This window comes from Eulemur rufifrons, chromosome 3, assembly GCF_041146395.1.
Source record: "Eulemur rufifrons isolate Redbay chromosome 3, OSU_ERuf_1, whole genome shotgun sequence".
NCBI classification, from domain to species: domain Eukaryota; kingdom Metazoa; phylum Chordata; class Mammalia; order Primates; family Lemuridae; genus Eulemur; species Eulemur rufifrons.
Window position 1 is genome coordinate 9,303,184 of NC_090985.1, and position 21,654 is coordinate 9,324,837.

General features: G+C 51.9%; 1 protein-coding gene across 1 annotated transcript in view; it reads left to right on the plus strand.

The window, feature by feature from the left end:
- Positions 1–2,945: 2,945 nt before the first annotated feature.
- Positions 2,946–21,654, plus strand: part of KLHL25 (kelch like family member 25) — a 31,042-nt gene continuing 12,333 nt past the window's right edge. Inside the window, exon 1 of the mRNA XM_069465757.1 lies at positions 2,946–3,065. The gene's annotated coding sequence lies outside the window, so the exon portion shown is untranslated. The remainder of the gene's footprint in view (positions 3,066–21,654) is intronic.

Sequence of the window (21,654 nt, forward strand, 5' to 3'; positions counted from 1 at the left end):
GGGGAGAAATGGGTGTTGGCCAGGACTGTTGGTTGACACCAGGCATCCGTTATTCCCTGTTCCTTATGAAGAGAAAGCTGATTTTGTTTGGGGAGGCAGTATACTCATATAAAAGTCTACATTTCCCAAATACCCTTGCAAGCAGGTAGACTAAGCTCTGCCCAATAGATGTAAGTGGAAATGTCTCGTGGGACTTCTGCAGTCTGTTTACATGACGCTAACAAAGCTGAGAGGCACACGTCTCATGCTCTTCTGCTCTTATTCCTTCCTGCTGTCTGGGATGTGGATGGTATAGTTGGAGCTCTAGCAGCCATCTTGGACTATGGGGCAACCTTGCAAATGGAAACCAAGCATTAGAAATAAGGAATAAAAATACAGTAGCCCATGTTTCTGACAACTGTGGATTTGCCAACCAGGGATTGCTTAACTTTAGATTTCTTTTGCATGAGCAAGAAACAAACTTCTATCTTGTGTAAGCCACAGTTAATTTTGGGTTTTCTGTCATATGCAGCAAAAGCTAATTCTAACAGATATGAGATTTATTCATAGTATTTTAAAACTGTGTAGACAACTTTTGTGCGGCACCAAGAATTCTGAGATGACTGCCATGGTCCTTGCCCTCCCAGAACTCCTTGCCCAGTGGGGTGGGCCAGCAGGCTAGCAGGTCATTACAGTGCTGGCTGGTAAGGATGGTGACGCCCCAGGGTCTACAATGAGGACTGAAGCCGGTGGCAAAGCAAGCTTAATCTCCTCTTTTCATCTTCTTTCAAATCGTATCTAATTTCAATAGCTCAATATGTGTTCTTGGTCTGATTTTGTTCCATTGCCTATACTGTATTTGATTTTAATATATTCCAGTATCTAATTTAAGCTTTGGAGTTGAAGAGGGGAAAAATGATAATGTGGACCAGATTTTAGATGGTTGGCACTTATAATTTTACAGGAAACCTGCATGGAATAATAAGTGACAGTTATGAACTTGCTAAGTATCAGTTTTGCATGTGGTGCTTCATTCAACCAACAATTATATAAATAATCTAGCATTAGAAAATTGGCAGGATGCTAAAACTACAAATGTGACCTGTGTCATTTCGTTAATGAAGCAATTACTTTGATGCCACCTTTTTCCTTCTGAAGGCACCTTAACAGCACACTTGGCCAGCTTCTTACCTCTGGCCAATACTCCTCTTAAATATCAGAACCTTGGTGTCTTAGATGTCTGCAGATTTGGCCAAATGGGGGCACAGATCTATACTGAGCACTTGCTAGGTGCTAGGCCTATTACATATGTTATCTTATTTAATCTTTACAATAACTCTGCAAGAAAGGTTTTATTTATTTTTATTTTCTTTTATTGTTTTGAGACAGCATCTCACTCTGTTGCCTGGGCTAGAGTGCCATGGCATCAGCCTAGTTCACAGCAACCTCAAATTCCTGGGCTCAAGCGATCCTCCTGCCTCGGCCTTCCAAGTAGCTGGGACGACAGGCATGCGCCACCATGCCCGGCTAATTTTTTCTTATATATTTTTAGTTGTCCTGATAATTTCTTTCTATTTTTAGTAGAGACGGGGTCTCACTCTTGCTTGGGCTTGTCTGGAACTCCGACCTTGAGCGATCCTCCCACCTCGGCCTCCCAGAGTGCTAGGATTACAGGCGTGAGCCACTGCGCCCGGACTAGAAAGGTTTTAGAATCCTCCTTTCACCAGTAAGATACAGACTCTCAGAAAGTCTGAGCAGTCTACCTCCAGTCCTACCCAGCTCTTGAGAGGCAGAGCTGGGATTCAAACGCAGATCTTGGGCTGCTTGCCCCCACACCAAACTATTTCCCCAAAATGCCTTCCCTGGTGGTGTCTTTATCATCTCACAGTCTTTTAAGCCTGGAATCTCCTTTGTCCTATCTAAGCAGCTTTGTACCCATGGGCTCTGTCTTCCAGGTTTCACAATCTCCTCTCCCAAATCCTTTGTATACTTTCTTCCTCCTCTGTAAACCTTTCTTGCACCTCCCATGGGCATGATCTCTGCCTCCTGGGAATTCTTCCTGCCCCAGCATTTACCGTCCTTATCACTTTCTGTACTTTATCAGGGCTCTTTGTACCCTTAAGTGACCTACTTGAATTATCCTTTTGCAGTGGGAGGGGGAAAAAAGAAAGGACATTTATTGCGAAAGTACTTTGTCTAGGAGTTTTTCTCCTTCAATTCCCCAGCTAATCCTATGAGTTTTTACTTGCCCCTTCACAGATGAAGACACGGGATTTACAGCAAGCTGAAGGGGCGGAATGAGCTGTAAACCCGGAATGCAAGGACGAGGAACTCCAGAGCTTTCTCTTCCCTCCGAGACTTGCACACAGCGAAGGCGCCCAGTAAATGTTCGTGAAATGAATGAACATTTGAAGTCTGCCTTACAAAAGGAGTTTAGTGATAAATGACACAGAGAGGAGACCCGAAAAAAACAGATTTCAAGTCCAGGTGGGGTTTGGTGGCTGCAGAAATCCCAGACACTGAAATAAGCCGGTAGTAAGAGAAAGGGTTTCCTTTTAACACTCGGGCAACGAAATCTGTGGCTCTAGAGAGTCCAAAGAGGCCTACAAAACCCGTGATCCGGGGACAGAAGTAAGAGGCATATACAGTCTATAAAGCTCTCTCCTTCGGAAAGCTCTAGAACGCTGTCCCCTTGTGTTCCCAAACTTGGGCCCCGGGGCGGGCGGGCGCCTGTCCCTTTAAGAATCCGGTGGCTGTCCTTTCGTCTCCCCGCCCCGCCCCCGCAGTACCGGCCGGCCGGGGAGCCCTGCCCTTTCTCCTCCTGCGGCTGCATTACGGGTTCGCCAGCCCATCCGTCACAGAGGCGCCGCCTCTGATTGGCTGTTGCGTGTCGGGCCGGAAGGCGGGGCGGGAAGGCCGGAGAAACTAGTTTGTTGGCGGCTGCTCGGCGGCAGCGCAGCGGGAGCGCGATCCGAGCCGGGGCGAGCCGGCCGATCGGGGCGGCGGCGGCTGTGACTGCAGAGCTCAACCGGGCGGCCAGGGGTGTCCGAGCGCGGCGGCGGGCCCGGGCGGTAGCGCCCCGAGCGGTGAGTACCGGGGTTGAGCTGGGGGCGCCCTCGGGCCGGCTTGCGCCCGCGTCCCCGGCCACCCGCGCTGGGGACTTGTCACCCCCGCCCCAGGCTGGGACCGACCCGACGCTTGGAGCCCCGGGTCGAGTGAGCCTCCGGGGGCCGCATGTCCCGGAGAAGCGCAGCGGCTGAGGCCCCCGGGGGGCTTCGGACCCTGGGCTCGGGGACAATGGTGGGGGCCTGCGGTCAGCCACCCCTGCCCAGCCTCGCTTCTCCCGCCTCTCCCTAGCCTGGGGACCCGGCGAGGGAATGAATTGTTTTGCAAATGGATGTTGCGCGCGGGAGCTGCAGTTCTCTCCCCTGGGAGTGGTTGATTCATTGAGTCCGCAGACTCTCTTTTTAAAAAATTACTATTGATCCTGGAAAGAGGAGGCTGCTTGTCTTTGAGGATGTGAGCGACGAAGCTCGCGCCCGGGCCGAGGGAAGTCCCCGCGCACCGAGGGCCAGATGGCCGCCTGCCTGATGTAGAGCGAGGACGAGGGTTTAACCGGGGACATGTCGTCCACACTGGCCAGCCCGGAGTCTGCTGCCCCTTTGCCCCGGACCAGACCGTTTACTTCCCGCCCGACAGGGCCCCTCGTTTCTGTTCAGCGAGCTGTCGAGCAGCAGAGCTGTGGTCACACGCCTAGAGTCATATCCACCTGCTCACTCGGGTGGTGGCCAAGCTGGCAGGTCCAGGGCAAGGCTCCAGCCTGACTCCCCTCTTCCCCCATCTTGCCCTGGTTCCGGGACCCCACCCCACGTTGTTACGCCCCCACCCCCTTTTCTCCTTCACAGTAGCTTTAGAAGCTTTTCTTTTGGGGGATTGTGCCCCCGGGGGCACCAGACATTTTTTTATGCTGCTGCTTCAAAGACCCCAAAGTGCATTCCCACTGTCTTTGAACAAAGAAAAAATCTCTATAGAGATCTGACCCAGGGGACTGTGGGTGGAGGCAGACCCAGGCCCCTGTAGGTTTAATCTGGACTCTCTTGGGTCCTTCTGAGTCCCAGTGGCTTTGACCAGGGGGAAGGCTGGCTGGGCTTGACTCTCCCTGGTAGTCAGGGCAGAGAATGCCAGGTGTGTGGATGCTTGGTGGCACACTGGCGTGCAGCAGAGGGAGGGAGGGAAGGAAATTGCTGGTGGCACAAGGAGAGGAGGCAAGAACCCCACATTCTTGTCATGGACAGATTCTGGTGACTGTGACTTGGGGCCAAGCCTTTTGGGACCCTGGCACTCAGTCTCCCCGTTCATAGGTGGAACTGGTGTTCGGTGGGCCTAGGTGTGCTGTTGGCATTCCTGGGGTGTTGGTGAGGCAGCGCTGGGGCCTGGGGAAAAGGAGGACACAAGGTCTTCCCTACCTGGTCCTTCTAAGTTGTCTCCCAGGCCCGGCAACTGTTCTGGTTTTGAGTTATTTGTCAGGCAGTGACTCCAGGGAGGTGGTGACAAGGAAGGTGGAGAGGAATGTAAGAAACCTTCATCCTGGGTCTCTGGCTGCAGGTGGATTGATGTGTGTGGTGCAGAGAGAAGAGCTGTGGGCAAGTTGTACGCTCCACACAGGAGGCAGCTTCTGCAGCCCCGTGCCCGCTAATAGCGTCTTAAACCTGCCAGCACCCAGTGTGGGGAGAGGAGAGCAGGAAGAAAAAGGAGCACTTACCCGGTGAAAGCAGGCTTGCTTCTTCCCATCTAGCACTGCTGGGGGAGGGTAGGATGAGTGGGAGTATTATTTAGTGGGTGGTTTGTGACTGATTTATTGATTCATTCATTCATTGTTTTAACAGACTTAATTGGGCACCTGCTGTGTGTTAGGCCCTGGGTTAGGTGCTGGGGACCCTGCCTTCAGGGAGCTGCTAGATGACGGGGTGCTGACACATGGATTGGAGCCCTGAAACATCATAGTGTGCAGAGTGCCCCGGCGATGAAGGCAGCAAGGGAAGTGAGGAGACACCGGCAGCCAAGCCTTCCTTGAGAGAGGATGCCTCGGCTAAAGATGGGAACGGCATGCTACGGCCCAGATTCCAGGCCTAGGACAGCTGCCTTTTCTCCTGCCACCCACCCGTACTCCCAGAGGCCCGTGCATTGCCAACCTCGAGACAGGCACAGGCTGAGGTCGGGGAGAGGGCAGGTGGGAGGTGATGGAAAGGTACGCTCCCGGCCAGGGTGCTCTGGCCTGCACAGCGAGCAGTCCGTGGCGTTTGCAGGAAGCTGGGCAGCTTCTAGATGTAGCCTCTCCTGAGAGGGTCTTAGCAGAACCCACCCCCCTGATCCCAAAGACCAGTGCATTCCTTGCCCGAGCCCTTAGTCCCTCTGTACCAGCAGGCAGTGTGGGCGTGGCCTGGCCAGGGTGGGCAGAGCTGCGCAAGAAAACAGAGTGGCCAGACACAAATGAATTGGCTAATTAAGATGCTGGTTTTCAGCTAATGTGGTAAATTTTGTAATTTAATTGCCTCAGCCAGCCAGGGCTATTGAAGCATTTTCCCAGCCAGGAAACACTTAGTTGGGACAAGCTGAGGGGTGGGGAGGTTGTGGAGTTAGGGGAGGAGGAGGGAGAACTTAAGCATCCACAGCTTCTAGTCACAGCATCCCGGCAGGACTTACCTATCCATAGCTGCCCCCAGGTGATGGAAGCCAGCCCAGTGCCCACAGCAGGTTCCAGCCCCTTTCCTGGAGCACCTTGTCCCCATACCCGTTCTAAAGGTAGCTAAAGCGGATACCTGTCAGCTTCAAATCGTCACCTTGCCAGACTGCCTCCAGGTCCTCCAAGGGCTGCTAGGAGCTGGGGAGCTGTGGGCATTAGTGGGGCAGAGGGGCAGGTCAGGGATGGGAAGAGCTCCTTGTTAAGGCCCTTTATTTAACACAAGGTCAGTGGAAAGAACACGGGCTTTGGACATGTCTGGGGTTCCAGAGTGTTCCCAGCCATTTGTGTGTCTGACCAAGTTCCTTAACCTCACTGAGTCTTATTGGCCTTTCGCAGGGATACTGTGAAGATTAACTGCCGTGTGTAGAGTCCTCTACGATGGCATCTGGCACCAGATGGGCATCAGGCACCCCTTTCCCTTTGCCCCGTCCTCTGGGCGCAGAATGGGGCTTGGGTGCTTGTTGCTCTGCCTCTGACTTGCAGCCCTTTCCTGGGTGCACAGCCACCACCACCCACCCTTGCCCCTGCCCTCCGTGCTGCTCTTTCTTACTGCCAAACCTTCCCTTCTGGGCCCTGTGTCAGTGCCCTGTTGGATGGTTAAGGGTAGGTGCGTGTGGCTTATTGACCTGTTTTTTAGAGTGGCAGCTCTGTGGTTCAAAAATTTAATTTAGTTGGGAAATTGCACCATATTTTCTGCAAAAACATAAAAATCTTCCCAGCCATTCTTTCCCCCCACAGTGGTCTCCTGCTCCTGGGCTGGGTCTGTGTGAGGCTTACCTGGGCCACCCCCTTGCCGGAAGCCAACTCCACCTCTTTACATCACATAGTCAGAAGGCTCAGACCTGGGCTGTGTTGGCAAAGAGCACTTAAGTGGGAGTGTGGGAGTCCTGCTCTGTCCCTGCCTGGCTGTGTGGCTCCGTGCAGGTCCCCTTACCTCTTTGGGCCTCGATTTGCTTCTCTGTAAAATGGGTGGGTGCTTTTCTGTGTAATGCTTCTATTAAATGTTTTACTGTATAATCTCACGGGTTCTTGCAAGCTCTGATGTTAAGTGGTTTTATAAATAAGGCTTGCGTGAGCTGTTTGCTTAGCCCTCATGGGAAGCACGAGCTTGAGAGGCAGCTAGTAGAGTACAGAGGAGCTGAGTTTGGAGTCAGGAGTGGGGTTCTGGTTCCAGTTCTGCCTCTGATGTGTGCTGTGCACTTTGGGCAAATTACTTTCTCTCTCTGGGCCCTAATGTTTCTACCTGTAGAATGGGAGGGGTGCAGTAGGCAAGCTCCCAGTTTCCCTTCCTTTTTCACGGAGTAGAGACTAAGTCAGATTTTCCCAGTAACTCCACAGCAAACAGGATCTCCTCCCTCGAGCCCTGCTCACAGCTTGCTGCCCCTGCCCACTGCTTCAGAGTTTGGGACCTTGGTATGGAGGGGCTGGTGAAGCCAGAAGACTGGGCCGGAGGGAGCAAGCGTGGGCTCGAAGGAAGGTGCCATGTGGGTGACTTCTTCCCCAAGGTCACTCTGGCTGGCCCTGGGTGGGGATCTGGGCAGCAGCTGTGGGAGCTCCCAGGGTGACCTGCCTCTGGAACGGACAGGGTGAGACCTTGCCTGCGGGATGTCCCCTGGGCACAGAGCCAGGGCCACCTCCTGGCAGAGAGATGGACCAAGAGCTCTAAGGAGCACGGAGGATCATGAGAGAGGAGGTGGCTGAGTGCCAGGCTGTGCCAAGGAGGCGCCTGCAAGACCAGTTGGATGGCTCTTCCCCAGGGAGGCGGGGGCCGTGGGAGAGCTGCGTCTGCTGCCACCAGCCTGAGGACCACATTCACCTCGGGTGTCACTCCCCACCCACGTCCGCGAGGGTGACGCCTTCGACTGTGGGCTGTGAGGTTGAGGGTAGGATGCAGGGATAGGGTGGAGACAAAAGCCTTGCTTATTTGCTGCCTGCTCCCATTGGGCTGACCACAGATCAATCTAAGCTGAGCAGAATTAATTTCCTAATTAAGATAAAGAGAAGCTTTGCTTGTTCAAACCCTAAGACCAGCTGCCAGCCAGGTTTGCTGTTGGCCAGGCTGATTTATCTGAGCAGGAGTGAGGCCAAGAGCTGGAGGGGCTCTTTTTCTAGAAAGCCATGGCGATTCCGTCCAGTGTCCAGAGTTCACGTTCTGCTGCAGCCCAGCTTGTGAGACCTTGGCAGCAAGTCCTGTAACCCTTGAATGCCTCTGTTGTTCACAGCCCTGGAAATCCGAGGGAGAGAATCATGTCCGGCTCCATTCATGCAACAGACATTTTTTTATGGCCTTCTCAGTGGCTCATTCTGGGCTAGAGACTGGGGAAAGCAAGTCAGGGTCAAAGAGGGTCCCTCCTTGGGAGCTCAGTGTCTGATGTGCGAGGCAGACAGCCACTCAGGTGGTGATGGCACCGCACCGGGGTGCGAGTGGCGAGCGTGTCCGGAGTCTGCCCCACTGTCCTCATGGCAGAGGGGAGGACCTGGGCTGGTATTGGTCTCCTCATTCCAAATGTGTTCAATGAATATTTTTGCCATCAATTCCCTGCCAGACTCTGGGACTTAGCAGAGAACAAGGCAAGGTCCCCCCCCACCCCATCCTGAAGCCCCCATTCTGCTGGGGAGGCAGGCAGCAGGTAGACAAAATATGCAGCCGCAGGGGAAGTGGACAGGGATGTGTAAGAAGGGTCCAGGGAGGAGGACCCTCTGCGAAGGGGGTCAAGGAAGGAAGGCCTCTGGGGGGTGGCGCTGGGGGTGCGGGGAGGGGGGCTCAGCTAGTGTGAGGGCTCCCAGTGCACGGGGAGGCTGAGGTAAACATTGTCTTTTTAAGATTTAAAAGGACCCTTTTAGGATTTCCTTTTAAGGAAAGACAGATTTCCTTTATAAATGAAAGATGTAGGGAAAATGGAGCACAGTGTGAGAGTCTGCCCCCCCTCCTTGGGACCTGTCCACAGCTTGGTGTCTACCCTTCTGGTCCCCCTGGGTATGCACAGATTTTGTTTTTACGTAATTTGGATCATACTCAATACTCTACGGCTTCTATCACTTAGCCCGTGGGCGAGCTCTTTCCCCTTCCACAGCAGCATAATATCCATACTGTGGCCAAACTACCATGTATCCCATTGTCTCCTAACGGGAGACTTTGGGTGAGGCCTGGTCTTTCCCCATGCGATCAGTGACATCTTGTATAGCCTCAGTCACACGTGTTTATGAGCAAGTGTGATTATTTCAAATTTTCATCGTTAAAACCAAATGCCTTTCACAGAGACTTAGTTTATTCTCCTACTAACAATGGTGTCCGAGCGTCCGTTTTGCTACGTCCTCACCCGTATTTGATATCATCCATGTTTTTATGACGGTTTTAGCTAATGTGATTTTGCAGGGTGGGGTGTCTCATTCCTTAAGAAAAGTGATCGAGTTTATTCAGGCTTTCCCTTTTGGTTCTAGTCCGCTTTTGTTTTCCCAGAAGATCAAGGTTTAGCAAGTGCCGATTCTGCCTCTGTTGGTCTCTGGCCTCAGCTGGGGCTGGGAAGCTCTTGGCCATGTGTACTCATCTGTGAAGTGAGGCCCTTTAATCCCCGCCCTGCCCCCTGCCAGGCTGCTGTGCCCTGGCCATGGGAAAACATTCCTGAAACTTCGTTTTTATGCTGAAAAGCTCTACAAACACGAGGAGGCCTGGGTTTTACTAGGGAAAGCCAAATATCTGGAACATTAGAGTGAATTCTAGTGTTTCTGAACAGCCAGCGTATCCAGGGGAGGGGCTGGGGTGACTTTGCCTACGTGGAGTGGAGGTGGCTTTGGGTGGGAGGCATCTGTCCCAGAGATGTGAAGGACCTTCCCTGACCTGAGAGAGTGGTCAGGCTGGCGTGAGAGCTCCTCCGGGGCGCTGGCCTGCGACGACGACCTGCCTCCTGTCCCCCCTGCAGGAGTAAAGTGAGCCAGGAGTGCAGAGAAAGTTCCCCAGCCAGTCCATAAGAGGCCCAGAAAGGGGCATCGGCCACCACGGACTGGGCCCTGTGTACCTGTTGGTAGAGGCCAAAAGCTTCAGCTTCAAGGACTTTGTGAATTTCCATGTTGATTACTTGGGGAGTCTGTGTCTGTTTTCCTGTAACAGGAGGCTTTAGAACGAACAAAAGATTTGCCAAAAGGGCCCTTACTTGATTTATTTTTTATTTATTTTTTGAGACAGTCTCACTTTGTTGCCTGGGCTAGAGTGCCGTGGCGTCAGCCTGGCTCACAGCAACCTCAGACTCTTGGGCTCAAGCGATCCTCCTGCCTCAACCTCCCGAGTAGCTGGGACTACAGGCATGCACCACCATGCCCGGCCTATTTTTCTATATATGTTTTTTTTTTTTTTTTTTTTTTTGACAGAGTCTCACTCTGTTGCCCGGGCTAGAGTGAGTGCCGTGGCGTCAGTCTAGCTCACAGCAACCTCAAACTCCTGGGCTTAAGCAATCCTACTGCCTCAGCCTCCCGAGTAGCTGGGACTACAGGCATGCGCCACCATGCCCGGCTAATTTTTTGTATATATATATTTTAGTTGTCCATATAATTTCTTTCTATTTTTAGTAGAGACGGGGTCTCACTCTTGCTCAGGCTGGTCTTGAACTCCTGACCTCGAGCGATCCACCCGCCTCGGCCTCCCAGAGTGCTAGGATTACAGGCGTGAGCCACCGCGCCCGGCCTTCTATATTTGTTTTTAGCTGTTCATATAATTTCTTTCTATTTTTAGTGGAGATGGGGTCTCGCTCTTTCTCAGGCTGGTCTTGAACTCCTGAGCTCAAACAATCCACCCGCCTCGGCCTCCCAGAGTGCTAGGATTATAGGTGTGAGCCACCGCTCCAGCCTGGACTTGATTTAGAGACAGAGGGAGGGGAAAGCTGTGGAGATTGACAGAGAAAGCAGACTCTCGGGGCAGGGGAAACCAGGCCTGTATGGTCCCGGGCGGCCTCAGGCCCCGTGACGGGACCAGCCAGGGGGCATGGGCTCAGGTGCCTACAGACATTTCAGCCAGGCCCACCTGTTGTTCCCCAGGTGGGCTCGCCCCACCCTTCAGGAGGAGCATCCAGGCGTGGCTGCGATCCCTGCTCCCCTGGGATGACTCAGATCCAAGCTCTGGAGGAGGCTCCTGTTATCCCAACCAGCCCGGCCTGGGTGGAACAGCCTCTGGGGCAAGTGCAGATGGGGGAAGAGGGTAACCGAGGGGACAGTGGGACACCAAAGGGCTTTGGTAGGGAGGGCTCCTGCCTCTGTAGCTCTGGCTAGTGAGCTGGGGGGAGGAGCCCCTCCGAAAGCAGATTTTGAATTTATCAGGCAGCTCCTGATTCTGGGAGGTGGGTGTTTCATTAAGGGAGTGAGGGAAGCATCTCGCTCCAGAGCTGGTTTTGAGTGGGTCCGCCTGGGGCGGGGATGTGGGTGGGCTGCCCTTGCTGGGCTTCTGCCCCACTGCCACCCTGGCCACCGCTTGAAGGCTTGTCCCTTAGAGTGAGGTCACCAGGTTTCCTTTACGCACCACCATCAACTGGTGTATCTGTTGCAGGAAGTTGCTGTTGCTATTTTTACCACTCCAGCTAGGACTTTTTACTGGAAGGTACAATTACAAGCAAAATGTCAGGGTTTGGCTGGTTGGCTAAGTCCTGAGTGGCTGCTGCAGACCGAGGCAGGGGCTACTGCGCAGCACTCACTTACTGTGTACAGCAAGACGTGTTTGCACGTGGACACACACCTACCCTGGTTGCCAGGTGGATTCCCCCGAACCACTTCCAGTGTCTGGAGTTTCCTCTAGGCAAAAAAAAACCTTGCTGGGTTTTGCCCAGATAATTGTATCTGAAAACCTCCTCACTGGCTGGTCGTGCAACTGTGAAGCTGCAAGCCGTGTGGTTCCTAACTGCCCAAGAAGTTGAAGCCTGTTAAATGAAATTATTGAGAATCTACTCTGTGCTACCTACTCTGCTAAGTGCCAGGATATGGAGATAAATAAGATAGTCGCCGATTTCAAGAAGCAAACGTTTAGTAATCAAAGAATTGTAAAAAGTGTGAGTTGTCCCCAAATCTTTTAGGTGAGCACCTGATATGTTTTTAATATCTACGCATTATGGCTAGAGGCCAGAATTATTAGTTTCTATTGCTGCATGACAAATCACCGCAAAGCTCAGTGGCTTAAAGAATACCCATTTGTTAGTACACAGTTCTCTAGGCCAGAAGTCTGGGCTAGCTACCAGGTTCTCTGCTCAGGGTCTCACATGTCCAAGATCAAAGTATCGGCTGGACTGAACTCCTGTCTTGAGCTCTGGGGAAGAATCTGCCTCCAAGCTCTTTCAGAATCAAGTTCCTTGTGGTTGTAGGAGGGCCAGTCTCAGGCTCCTTCCTCTTCAGGCCTGCAGTGGTGAACCAGATCCTTTCTTGCTTCAAATCTATGATTTCCACTTCCGAGACCAGTGGGGAAAACTGCTTTTAAAGGGCTCACTGATTAGGTCAGACCCAACCAGATAATCTCCCTTTTAAGGCCACCTGATTAGTAACATCATTAATTACATATGCAGAGAACATTCATTATATCTGCAGATGTCTTTATCATGCATTGTAATGTGATCACAGGAAGAAGACCATGGGTGGAGATCAGGGCCCTTTACCCCAGGGCTCATGCTGACCGGGGCTGCAACAACAGCAATAAATATTAATTCTGGCAGCTCTCATGAATTGAACAGATTTTATGTGTCCCACTGTGCTGAGCTCTTTACATGTATTCTGTCATTTAATTCTCAAGACAGTACCTTGAGGTAGGGACAGTTTTTTCATCCCCATTTTCCAGATGAGAAAACTGAGGCTCAAAGAATTTAAGTGTCTTGAGTCAATCTTAACGGGTAGAAATAGCAGTGCTGGGATTTGAAACCGGGGACTCTACACCTGTCCTCCCTGTTAGGCTGCTCAAGATCGGCATTGTGTGATTTATGGAACATGATCTAGAACAGGGCCGAAGGCGGCTCTTTCCCATCTAGCATTTAAAATGTGTAAATATAAAACATGTTGTTCATACTGGAAGTAATATGGAAGACACCAGGGACCTCTCCATGGATCTAACAGATCTCTGGGTTGTTTTGATTCTTTTTCCAGTGAATATTGTGGTTAGGCCACTTTCCATTCAGCAATTTTTGTTAAGCATCTAATATGTCATAGGCAGCAAAAGTGACATAGAATACTGTCCTCGAGGAGTTGCCAGTCTAGATAAGGGCACAACATGAAGTGACCCAAAGGGGTGAAGACAGCTGGACAGCAGGAGGAAAGCACTGCTTTGCTGCCACAAAGACACAAAAGGGGGTTAGAATGTGCATTCTAAGGGACAAGACTAAAATTTGATTTACTGCATATCGTATCTCTTGTGTGTGGCACGGGGCCCAGCACGTAGTAGGTGCTCAGACATTACTTGTTGCATTCCTATTTTGAGCATCTACTGTGAACAGGGCCATCTATGTGCCAGACAAAATGTAGAGTCCAGAGGGGAGTACAGTTGTGAAATAAGAGGGATTATTGGGGTGGGACTGGAACAGGGTGAAAGCGGGGAGGGGAGGGGAGGACAGAGAGCTGGAAAGCCCAGAGTGAGCCTGAGTGAGTGGTGGGAGCCAGAGGGGCTGGGGTGGGCGAGAAGCTGGAAAGGGGAACAGGTTGCGCGAGGCTTGGATGTCAGCGCCTCATTGAAGGCTTTTGAGCAGGAGTGGCTCAGTCGAATGGTCAATAGCTAACCGTTTGGCACCGGGTTGACGGGTGTGGGAAGAGATGGGGGACCGTGGCCCCATCATAACCCAGCCTCCGTGGTGAGGGCGGGACTAGAAAAGAAGGCCTCGACACAAGGGTCCCAGGAAGGAAGACACACTGGAACTTGGTGGCTGAACGATATGCTAAAAATGTATACGTGAATGAGTGGCTATTTACGGGCACCCATGTATTTGCTATAAATATACGTACATATGTAATTTCAAGAGACCGAGAATTATCAACTATGAAGCCCAAGTGCAGCAGCCCACGCGTGGCCCCTGTACTTTGTTGCTGGAGGGCCGTTATTTTGGAGGAGAATGAGGGGGTTCCGTGGGCAAGAGGGAGGTTTCTGATAATGGAGCGGGGAGCACAGTGGGGCCAGGTTATTGGAGGGGAGGCAGCCAGCAGTGGGTGGGAGGGTACTGGGTCCAGCTGCCCCCTTGGCAGTGGGCTCTCCTGCCTGCACAGTAGTGCTAATGGGACGGGGACGGAGACCCCCGCCCAGGACCCCACACCCCTTATAGAAGTTTCTTTTTCCCTTGGTTCTTAAAAGAAATCATGGTTAATGTGGAGGATACGGAAGTTCTGCTATCCCCGTGTTCTCAAAGTGTGTTCTGGGGCATCGAGTCTCTCAGGGTCCACAAAGTCAAAACTATTTTCATGGTGATACTAAAACATTATTTGCTTTTTTCTCCTGTGTGCATGACTCAGTGAACCAATGTTTTCCGAATGACTGATGCCCGGTGTTGCAAAGTCATGCATGGGTAAGCAGCCCATTCAAAGCCCTGCCAGGCCAGCGGATGGGAACGCCACCGAGTACAAAAGTTCGTTGATACCGACTCAGATTCCGCATTGCAACCAACCTGTAACACACTGCCGCTTGCCAAGTCTTAGTGTAGTGTCAAAGGAGAGTATCCACGCTTATCTGAAAACAAAATGTGCTCCCTTTTCCAACTCCTTCTCTGTGTACGGCTGGATTTTCTTCATATTCTGTAATCAGAACAGTACATCTCAACGGATTGAATGCAGAAGCGGATATGAGACTCCAGCTGCTATTCTCAATCAAAACATTTTTTTAATTGATTTTTTAGTAAAAATTCTTAAAATTTTTTTATTGGTGTATAATAATTGAACGTATTTTAGGGTTCATGTTATATTTTGATGCCTATATACACTGTTTAATGATCAAATCAGGGTGACATATAATGGGCTTGTTATGGTTATTTTAACTTTATTCATTTTTATATTGTAAAGGGATCCTGAGACCACACAGTTGGAGACTAGCTGTAGCTGTACTACCCAAAGTCCCCCCAAAATGGGAGCAGAGTGTGGGGCCCCCGTGTCTGGCTCTATATACCCATTTTCCCCCTTTAGTCCCTCAGTTATCCTGTAGGGTTAGTGCAATTATTTTCACACCCCTTTTACAAATAAAGAAACTGAGGCACTGAGCATGTGAGTACCAGGGACTCGTCTCACACCACAGAGGTGGGAGTGTTGGCACGCGGGTGGTCCCAGATGGGTGTCACCGTTCTCATGTGGGAAGGAAGGCAGGTGCCGGGGGACAGCCCTGGGTGTGTCCCCCGGCCCTCTGCCTCCTGTGCCCTTCCTGGCGGTGCTCAGCCTGACATCTCCACGCGCTGCCTCCTCTCCTGAGTCCCGGGAAGGCAAGTGTGGGTGCGTGTTCCATTTGCAGTGGCGTTCTGTTCAGGCACACAGGAGGTGGTGGCCAGGAGCATGGATCTTCTTCATAATGGCCCACATTTTGCCATTTAAGCAGGGACTTTGAAGTGAGGCAGATCTGCATCTTGCCCGCAGCCAAACTGAGGATGTGTGCACGTCACTCATCTTCTCAGAGCCTGAGTTCGCCCCTCTGTGCAATCAGGGCGATGAGACCTCGAAGAGATGTTGTAAGGACTGAGTAAAAGGATGCACATAAAGCTCCTGCGTGAGGGCCGCGTAGAGCAAGGTGTCTGAAAGGTGATGTTGCCTTGGACACAAGTTAAACAGGTCCAGGGGGTGTGCAGTGAAAACTGCATCTTCCTGCTCTCCCACCCTCAGTAGCTATTATCAACCAGTTGCCCACACAGCCCTGCCAGAGAGTTGGTGCAGATACCAGTGAGTGTGTGTGTATAATGTGTGTGTGTGTGAATAAGTGGTCTGGTGTTTAACATAACACCACCTTATACGCAGTTCTTCTCATTTTAGCACATAAGGCCAGTGCTTAATTTTGGTATACAACTGTACAGTACTCTGCTGTGTGACCGTGTCAGAGTTTACCTAACTGGCCTCTTAGTCATGAACACTGAGGTTATTTGCGGCCTTTTGCTCCTGCAGCCCAGCCGCGGTGGATGCCCTTGCCTGGGTGCAGGTGTGACTGAGGGCGAATTCCTGGGAGTGGGAATGCTGAGGCAGAGGGCATATGCGTTTGCCATTTGTAAGATGTTGCCCAATTGTTGTCCAAAGAGATTGTACCGACTACACCGCCCCTCCCTTGCTCTGGTCTCAGTGGGGAGAGAGGGGCTGTGTCTTGGGCTTTAGGAACTGAGGGACATCCTCATTCCAATTCAACACCAGACGATGATAGCCTGGAGGGAACAAAGCTGGGGAACAGGGAGAGAGAAACCCACTACCAGCAAACGGCCGGGGCTTTGCTCTTGCTTTTTTTTGTTCTATTTCTACATGTTCATTTTCCTCCAAGACTGTCACTCCAGGTGGCTCGTTGAAAGTGATATCTAGGCCACAGTGCTTTTAATGGCTCCATCTGTGGGACCAGACAGGAGGAGAGACAGCCTCCCTCCAGACCCCCAGACAGGGCCAGCCTCCCTGCTGCAGGGGGAGGAGCACTGGTTGGGAAGCGACGTTTGCTTTGAAGGGAGCCGAGCGCTCTGCCCCTCTTTGTTTCTCTCTCTGCTCGCTCTGGGTAAGTGAAGGAACAAGTTACTTCACCAGATGGGTGAACCTGGGTGCCCTTTGTCCCCTCTGTGGTTATGGCGGTGGTGTCCATGTCACTGGCCCTGCTGGAGCAACGGCTGGAGCTTGCAGCTGAGTCCCAGCTCTGGGGCCAGAGGCAGTGCGGGCGGTCCTCCACGCTGAGGCGGAGCAGGATGTGGCAGGGAGAAGCCAGGCGGCACCTTCCATCTCCCTGGTGGATTTGGAGGTGCTGTGCCACCCCTCTCTTAGCTGAAGGATGCCTCTTTGTTGCAGAGTGGTTTAAGCATGGCTTGGTGGGTGGCCTACCTGGGAGATAGAACTTTAGGACAATATGGCATCAAATCTATCATTCAGCCGGGTGCGGTGGCTCACGCCTGTAATCCTAGCATTCTGGGAGGCCGAGTTAGAAGGATCACTTGAGGTCAGGAGTTCAAGACCAGCCTGAGCAAGAGCAGGATCCCATCTCTACAAAAAATGGAAAACTTAGCCAGGTGTGGTGGTGTGTGCCTGTAGTCCCAGCTACTCAGGAGGCTGAGGCAGGAGGATCGCTTGAGCCCAGGAGTTTGAGGCTGTAGTGAGCTCTGATGATGCCAGTGCACTCTAGCCCAGGCAACAGAGCAAGACCCTGTCTCAAAAAAACTATATATTCTTTTCCAAGGAATTTATCTCAAGAGAATAAAGCAATTTAATAGAAACAAAGACATTATTTGTTCTCTGGATAAAATTCAAAAAACTATGGGTGGATGGATTAGTAAATAAATCATGGTGATTTTATGTTTCACAGACATTGAAATTGACGATTGACAACTATAGAGATGCTAGATGAAGTTTCATGCGGGCGGGGAAGACTGTGGGTCACACATGGAGACCCTCAATCAGCCTTTGTTCAGTCGTGAAGGAAGGATGGGAAAGTGGCAACTATGTGAAAGGTTAAGGTAAAAACTGTAAAACAATATTCTGTAATTGCAACAATTTAAAAATGTTTATTTTTGGATAAGCCTGAAAACAATAAGCCAGTGTAGAAATGGTTCTGTCTACACTGTTTCTCAATCTTTTCTTGTTAGCACCTCCCCACCCCCAAGCCTTCCTAGACCTTTTTTCCCCATATTGCACGCCCCCCCATTACATTTTAATAGCACAGATACATATCTGTGCTTTAGACATTAAAAGAATAAAAGTTTTTTGTTCCCCAAGAACTAGTTTTTGCCCCCTTAGCAGAAGTAATCCGCAATCCCCACCATGCCCACCCCCTGAGAGTGCCTGTGTTGGGGGCTGTGCTTCTAGGGGGTTTGCATGTCATCTGTCTTGCTTGTCCCTGTTGTGTTGTCTTTTCAGTAAAAGCCAATATGATGGAGCTCCTGGGTGGGCCTCGTGGCCTGTCTCCCTGGGTCTGCGGAGCTCCCACTCTCTGAGAAGTCACGGTACTGGGCAGAAAGTGGGGCACTGCCCATCACTGGCGGCGGCCCCTGCACCTGCTGTGGGCTGGATGTGTGGCGGGACAGTGTCTGCGGGAGGGCTCAGCAGGCTTGCTTCTCCCAGAGCAAGATGGCCTCTCCTTAAAGAAATAAATGTTGGTGAGGAGCTGTCCAAATTCATATGCTGTCTTTGAGTAGCTGGACAAGTCCTGGGAGAGCGTTAGATCTTTTCTCTAAGGTGAACTTTCTCAACTGGGGTTCTTCGTCCGAACACAGGCTGCATGCACCCCACTAGGACCACTGCCAAACAGGGGAGAAGATAATTCCTTACTTACAGTAGATGTCACGGGGCCTGGGGACTTAGTCCTCTTCAAGACCTCACTGTCCCCATTGCACAGAAGCTGGTCGAGAAGGGCTAATTCAAGGGGTGGACGGAGAGGATGATGTCCTGGTGCTGGGACCTGCTGGTGGGCGCCAGGCTGAGGCTCCACAGTCCTCTCCCCTGTGCCCCTCGGTGCAGGGAAAGAGGGAGACAGCCCGGATTCAAAAGCCGCCCCTTCCCCCGCCTGCTGACATTGGGCTCGCACAGTGTAGCCGGCCCAGGGCGCTGCCTCCACTCCCCACGTGGCTTTGGGCAGGTTCCTGGCATCTCCCTGCCCAGTCTCCTGAACCATAAGATGACGACGATGATTATACCCAAGGCTGTGGTGGGGATTAGGTGAGTTAACACATGCAACACGTAGAACAGTGCCCAGCACATAGTTAATACTCCTGGCTGTAATTTATTAGTGGTGGCGGTGTTGTCATTATCATTAACCTCTGAGCTTGTCTTCTTATCTGTAGATCACAGAAATAGCGCAGGCCACGGTAAGGTCGCACTTGCCGGCTGTCTCGTGGGTCAGTGAGATGTGAGCAGAGTGGTGTCTGTCCTTCCAGGTGCCCTTCCCAGAGCTCTCTCCCCTCTCCCTGTGGCATAGTGACTGGTGACATGGTGGCACTTTCAGGGGGGTTCCTGGGAGCGAGAGTGATGAGAGGAACGCTCACCCCTGTCACCACCTGAACCACGATGCACGTAGTACGAGCAAGGAATCAGTCTTTGTCCTGTAAAGCCACCAAGACTTGGGAGCTGTTTGTTGCTGCAGCGGAACGGTCCTGATGAAAACGGAAAGTCATAACTGTCCGGCTTGGCTGTGAGGATTAAATCTTACATGTAAAATGGCCAACACGGTCTTAGGTACGTGACGGTCACGCATTTGATCTGGCTCCCTTCCCGACCAGGACTCCCTACTGATTTTTCGCAACAAGGATTGCTTCATCCTTCAACAGACTTTCACAGGCTTTGACCCCTCACCGCCTGTAGTGCTGCCCGGGAAGGCAGAGCTGCTGCCCTGGTGGGGCCCAGCGCGGAGCCCCGCTGAGCCCTTGCTCTGGAGCGCTGCTTCCACGCCAGAGAAGGCGTCCATCTCTCTCATTTTTTTTTATTTAGATACAAGGGCTCACTATGTTGCCCAGGCTGGTCTCAAACTCCTGGCCTGAAGTGATCCTCCCACCGTGGCCTCCCAAAGTGCTGGGATTACAGGCGTGAGCCACCTCGCCCGGCCAAGGCGTCAATCTCAATAGCATCTATCAACCTGTAATGATAGGCCTGCTCCCTCACGGCCAGAGGCTGCTGACAGCCTCGGACTCAGCTGTCAATTAGGGAAGCCAAAGTGGCTGCCCTCCCTCAAATGTGCTCAACATTTGGGTGCATTAAGTAAAAAGGCTGGAGCATGAGGAGGGGGCGCTGAAACATTGGCGGGCCCTCTGGGTCTGTTCGGACCTCCCGTCACTTTCCAGGCTTCGGCTGCAGGTAGTTGGGTGGCCCGTGTGCAGGGTCGTCTTGTGACTACAAGAGACACTGTGTGTGTGTGTGTGTCTGGGTGCGGGGGAGACACAAGTTTGAGAGGGTATGTTGGCGCTGTTGATCTTGACCTTGGAACAGCAGGTGGAAACCAGGTTGTCTCAGTGTGTGCTCTGCCAGAGGCTGTGGAAGGGCTGTGATTTTGTCCTTTTGGGGTGAGCTCAGCGGTGGACACTGGCCTGCTGTCCTACCCCCTTCATGGGGAGCTGTTTATGGGACTGGCTAAAGAGGAAACCCAATAATTACCAAGCAGTGTATGAAGCAGACATTTCCCCCCTTCCCTGAGCCTCGCTCCATTCTAGAACTGCCCCTGTGGCCAGCCCATTCCTGCGGGGGCGGGGGGCGGGGGGTGGGGTGCTAAGTACCACCCAACAGACCGGCCTCCTGAGACCAGAAGGCGAGGTCACACGGTTCTTGTGGCTTCATTGCAGGTTGAAATCTGTTCACGTAAGAAGCTGTAACAAAACTAAAATAAATAAATACACAGTAAAAAATACAAACAAATCTGATCAGATGCATTTTAAATAAAAAAAATACGATACATATAATATTTTGAATAAAGTTTTTTTTTTTTTTAAGAAAGTGCCATTGAAAGGCAGAAACATCTAGAGAGAGGACCCATTGTCCGATGATTCACTTGTATCGAGAATGATCTGTGGCTCTGATTCAGTTACAGTGGTCATTCTCGTTTTACTTTCAATTCAGAATTAGATTTTTCTGCTTAATAGGGTGCTTAGTTTGTTTTCTGTTTGAAAACCAAAAGGATGGATACCCCTGCACCCAGCGAGCTTCCCGCGCGGCTTGTTTCCCTCGTCACTGGGGCAGGGAGGGATTTGGCCACCTGGAAATCCCGCCTGGGAGTGGTTGCCGCAGGTCACAGCCCTGCACAGCTGCGGTATTTGATTGCGTTTTAAGTCCTTTATCATCACACTTCCCCCTCCAGGGGTCACCCAGCTCCAGCAGGCCCAAACCTTTAATATTTTTCTCTGTCATAAAAATAAATACGTACTGATTACAAAATGGAACAACCTGAACGTGAATACACAGGCAAAGCCCCTTATTCACAGTGGAGGCTGGGGGTGGAGTAGATGGGGAATGTCCGCTCTGTTCCCTATTTGATGACAGCGTGTCAGTAGCAACAGTGGCAGAGCGGCCGGCCGAGGAAGTGCTAGGCCGGTGCGGTTCTCAGTGCTCTTCACTGATCCTCTGGGGTAACTTTCCCAGCAGTCAGAGAAGCTGCTGTTCTCATCATCACTTTATTGTTGAGGAGAATAGACCCAGAGGGGTGAATTAACTTTCCCAAGGTCACACGATTTCGGCTGAGCTCTCTTCGGGGTCCCTGTTCCTGGGACTCTGGCCTGCCTTGTCCTAGTCGTCTCAGCGCACGAGCAGAGCACCCAGGGGAGCAGCTCTGTAGACCCACCGCCTCGCCCCCACCCCTCACCCGGCCCTCTCGGCCGTCCTGCTTGTACGGAGCGTCCGTGCTATGCATGTCTGTTGTACAGCTCGAGAGGTAAGACCACACCATCTTCATTTTTATTTATTTATTTTTTTAGCTCTCAGTGCAGCCTGATGTCCAGCAGGTGCTTAATGAGGACTTGTCTGGGTTTTTCGATTGAGTGACCTGTGCTCATTGCAGTCCCTGGGGTCAGATGTTTGGGGTCCCCTGTTCTCCACCTCCTGTCTGCTGGGCTGGGATGTCCAAGATGAGTTCCTCCCTCTCGTGTCCGGCTCCTAGGCTGAGAAGCCGGAACAGCTGGGAATGGCCCAGCAGCTCTCTCCCCCGACAGGCATTCTTGAGCTTCCTTGCAGCATGGTGGTCTTGGGCTCGTCTGGCTTCTGATGTGGCTGGTTTCCCATTGAGTGAGTGACACGAGAGACAGAAAGTGGAGGCTGCACATCTCTGCCTGGGCCCAGAACGGACACAGTGTTGCTTTGGC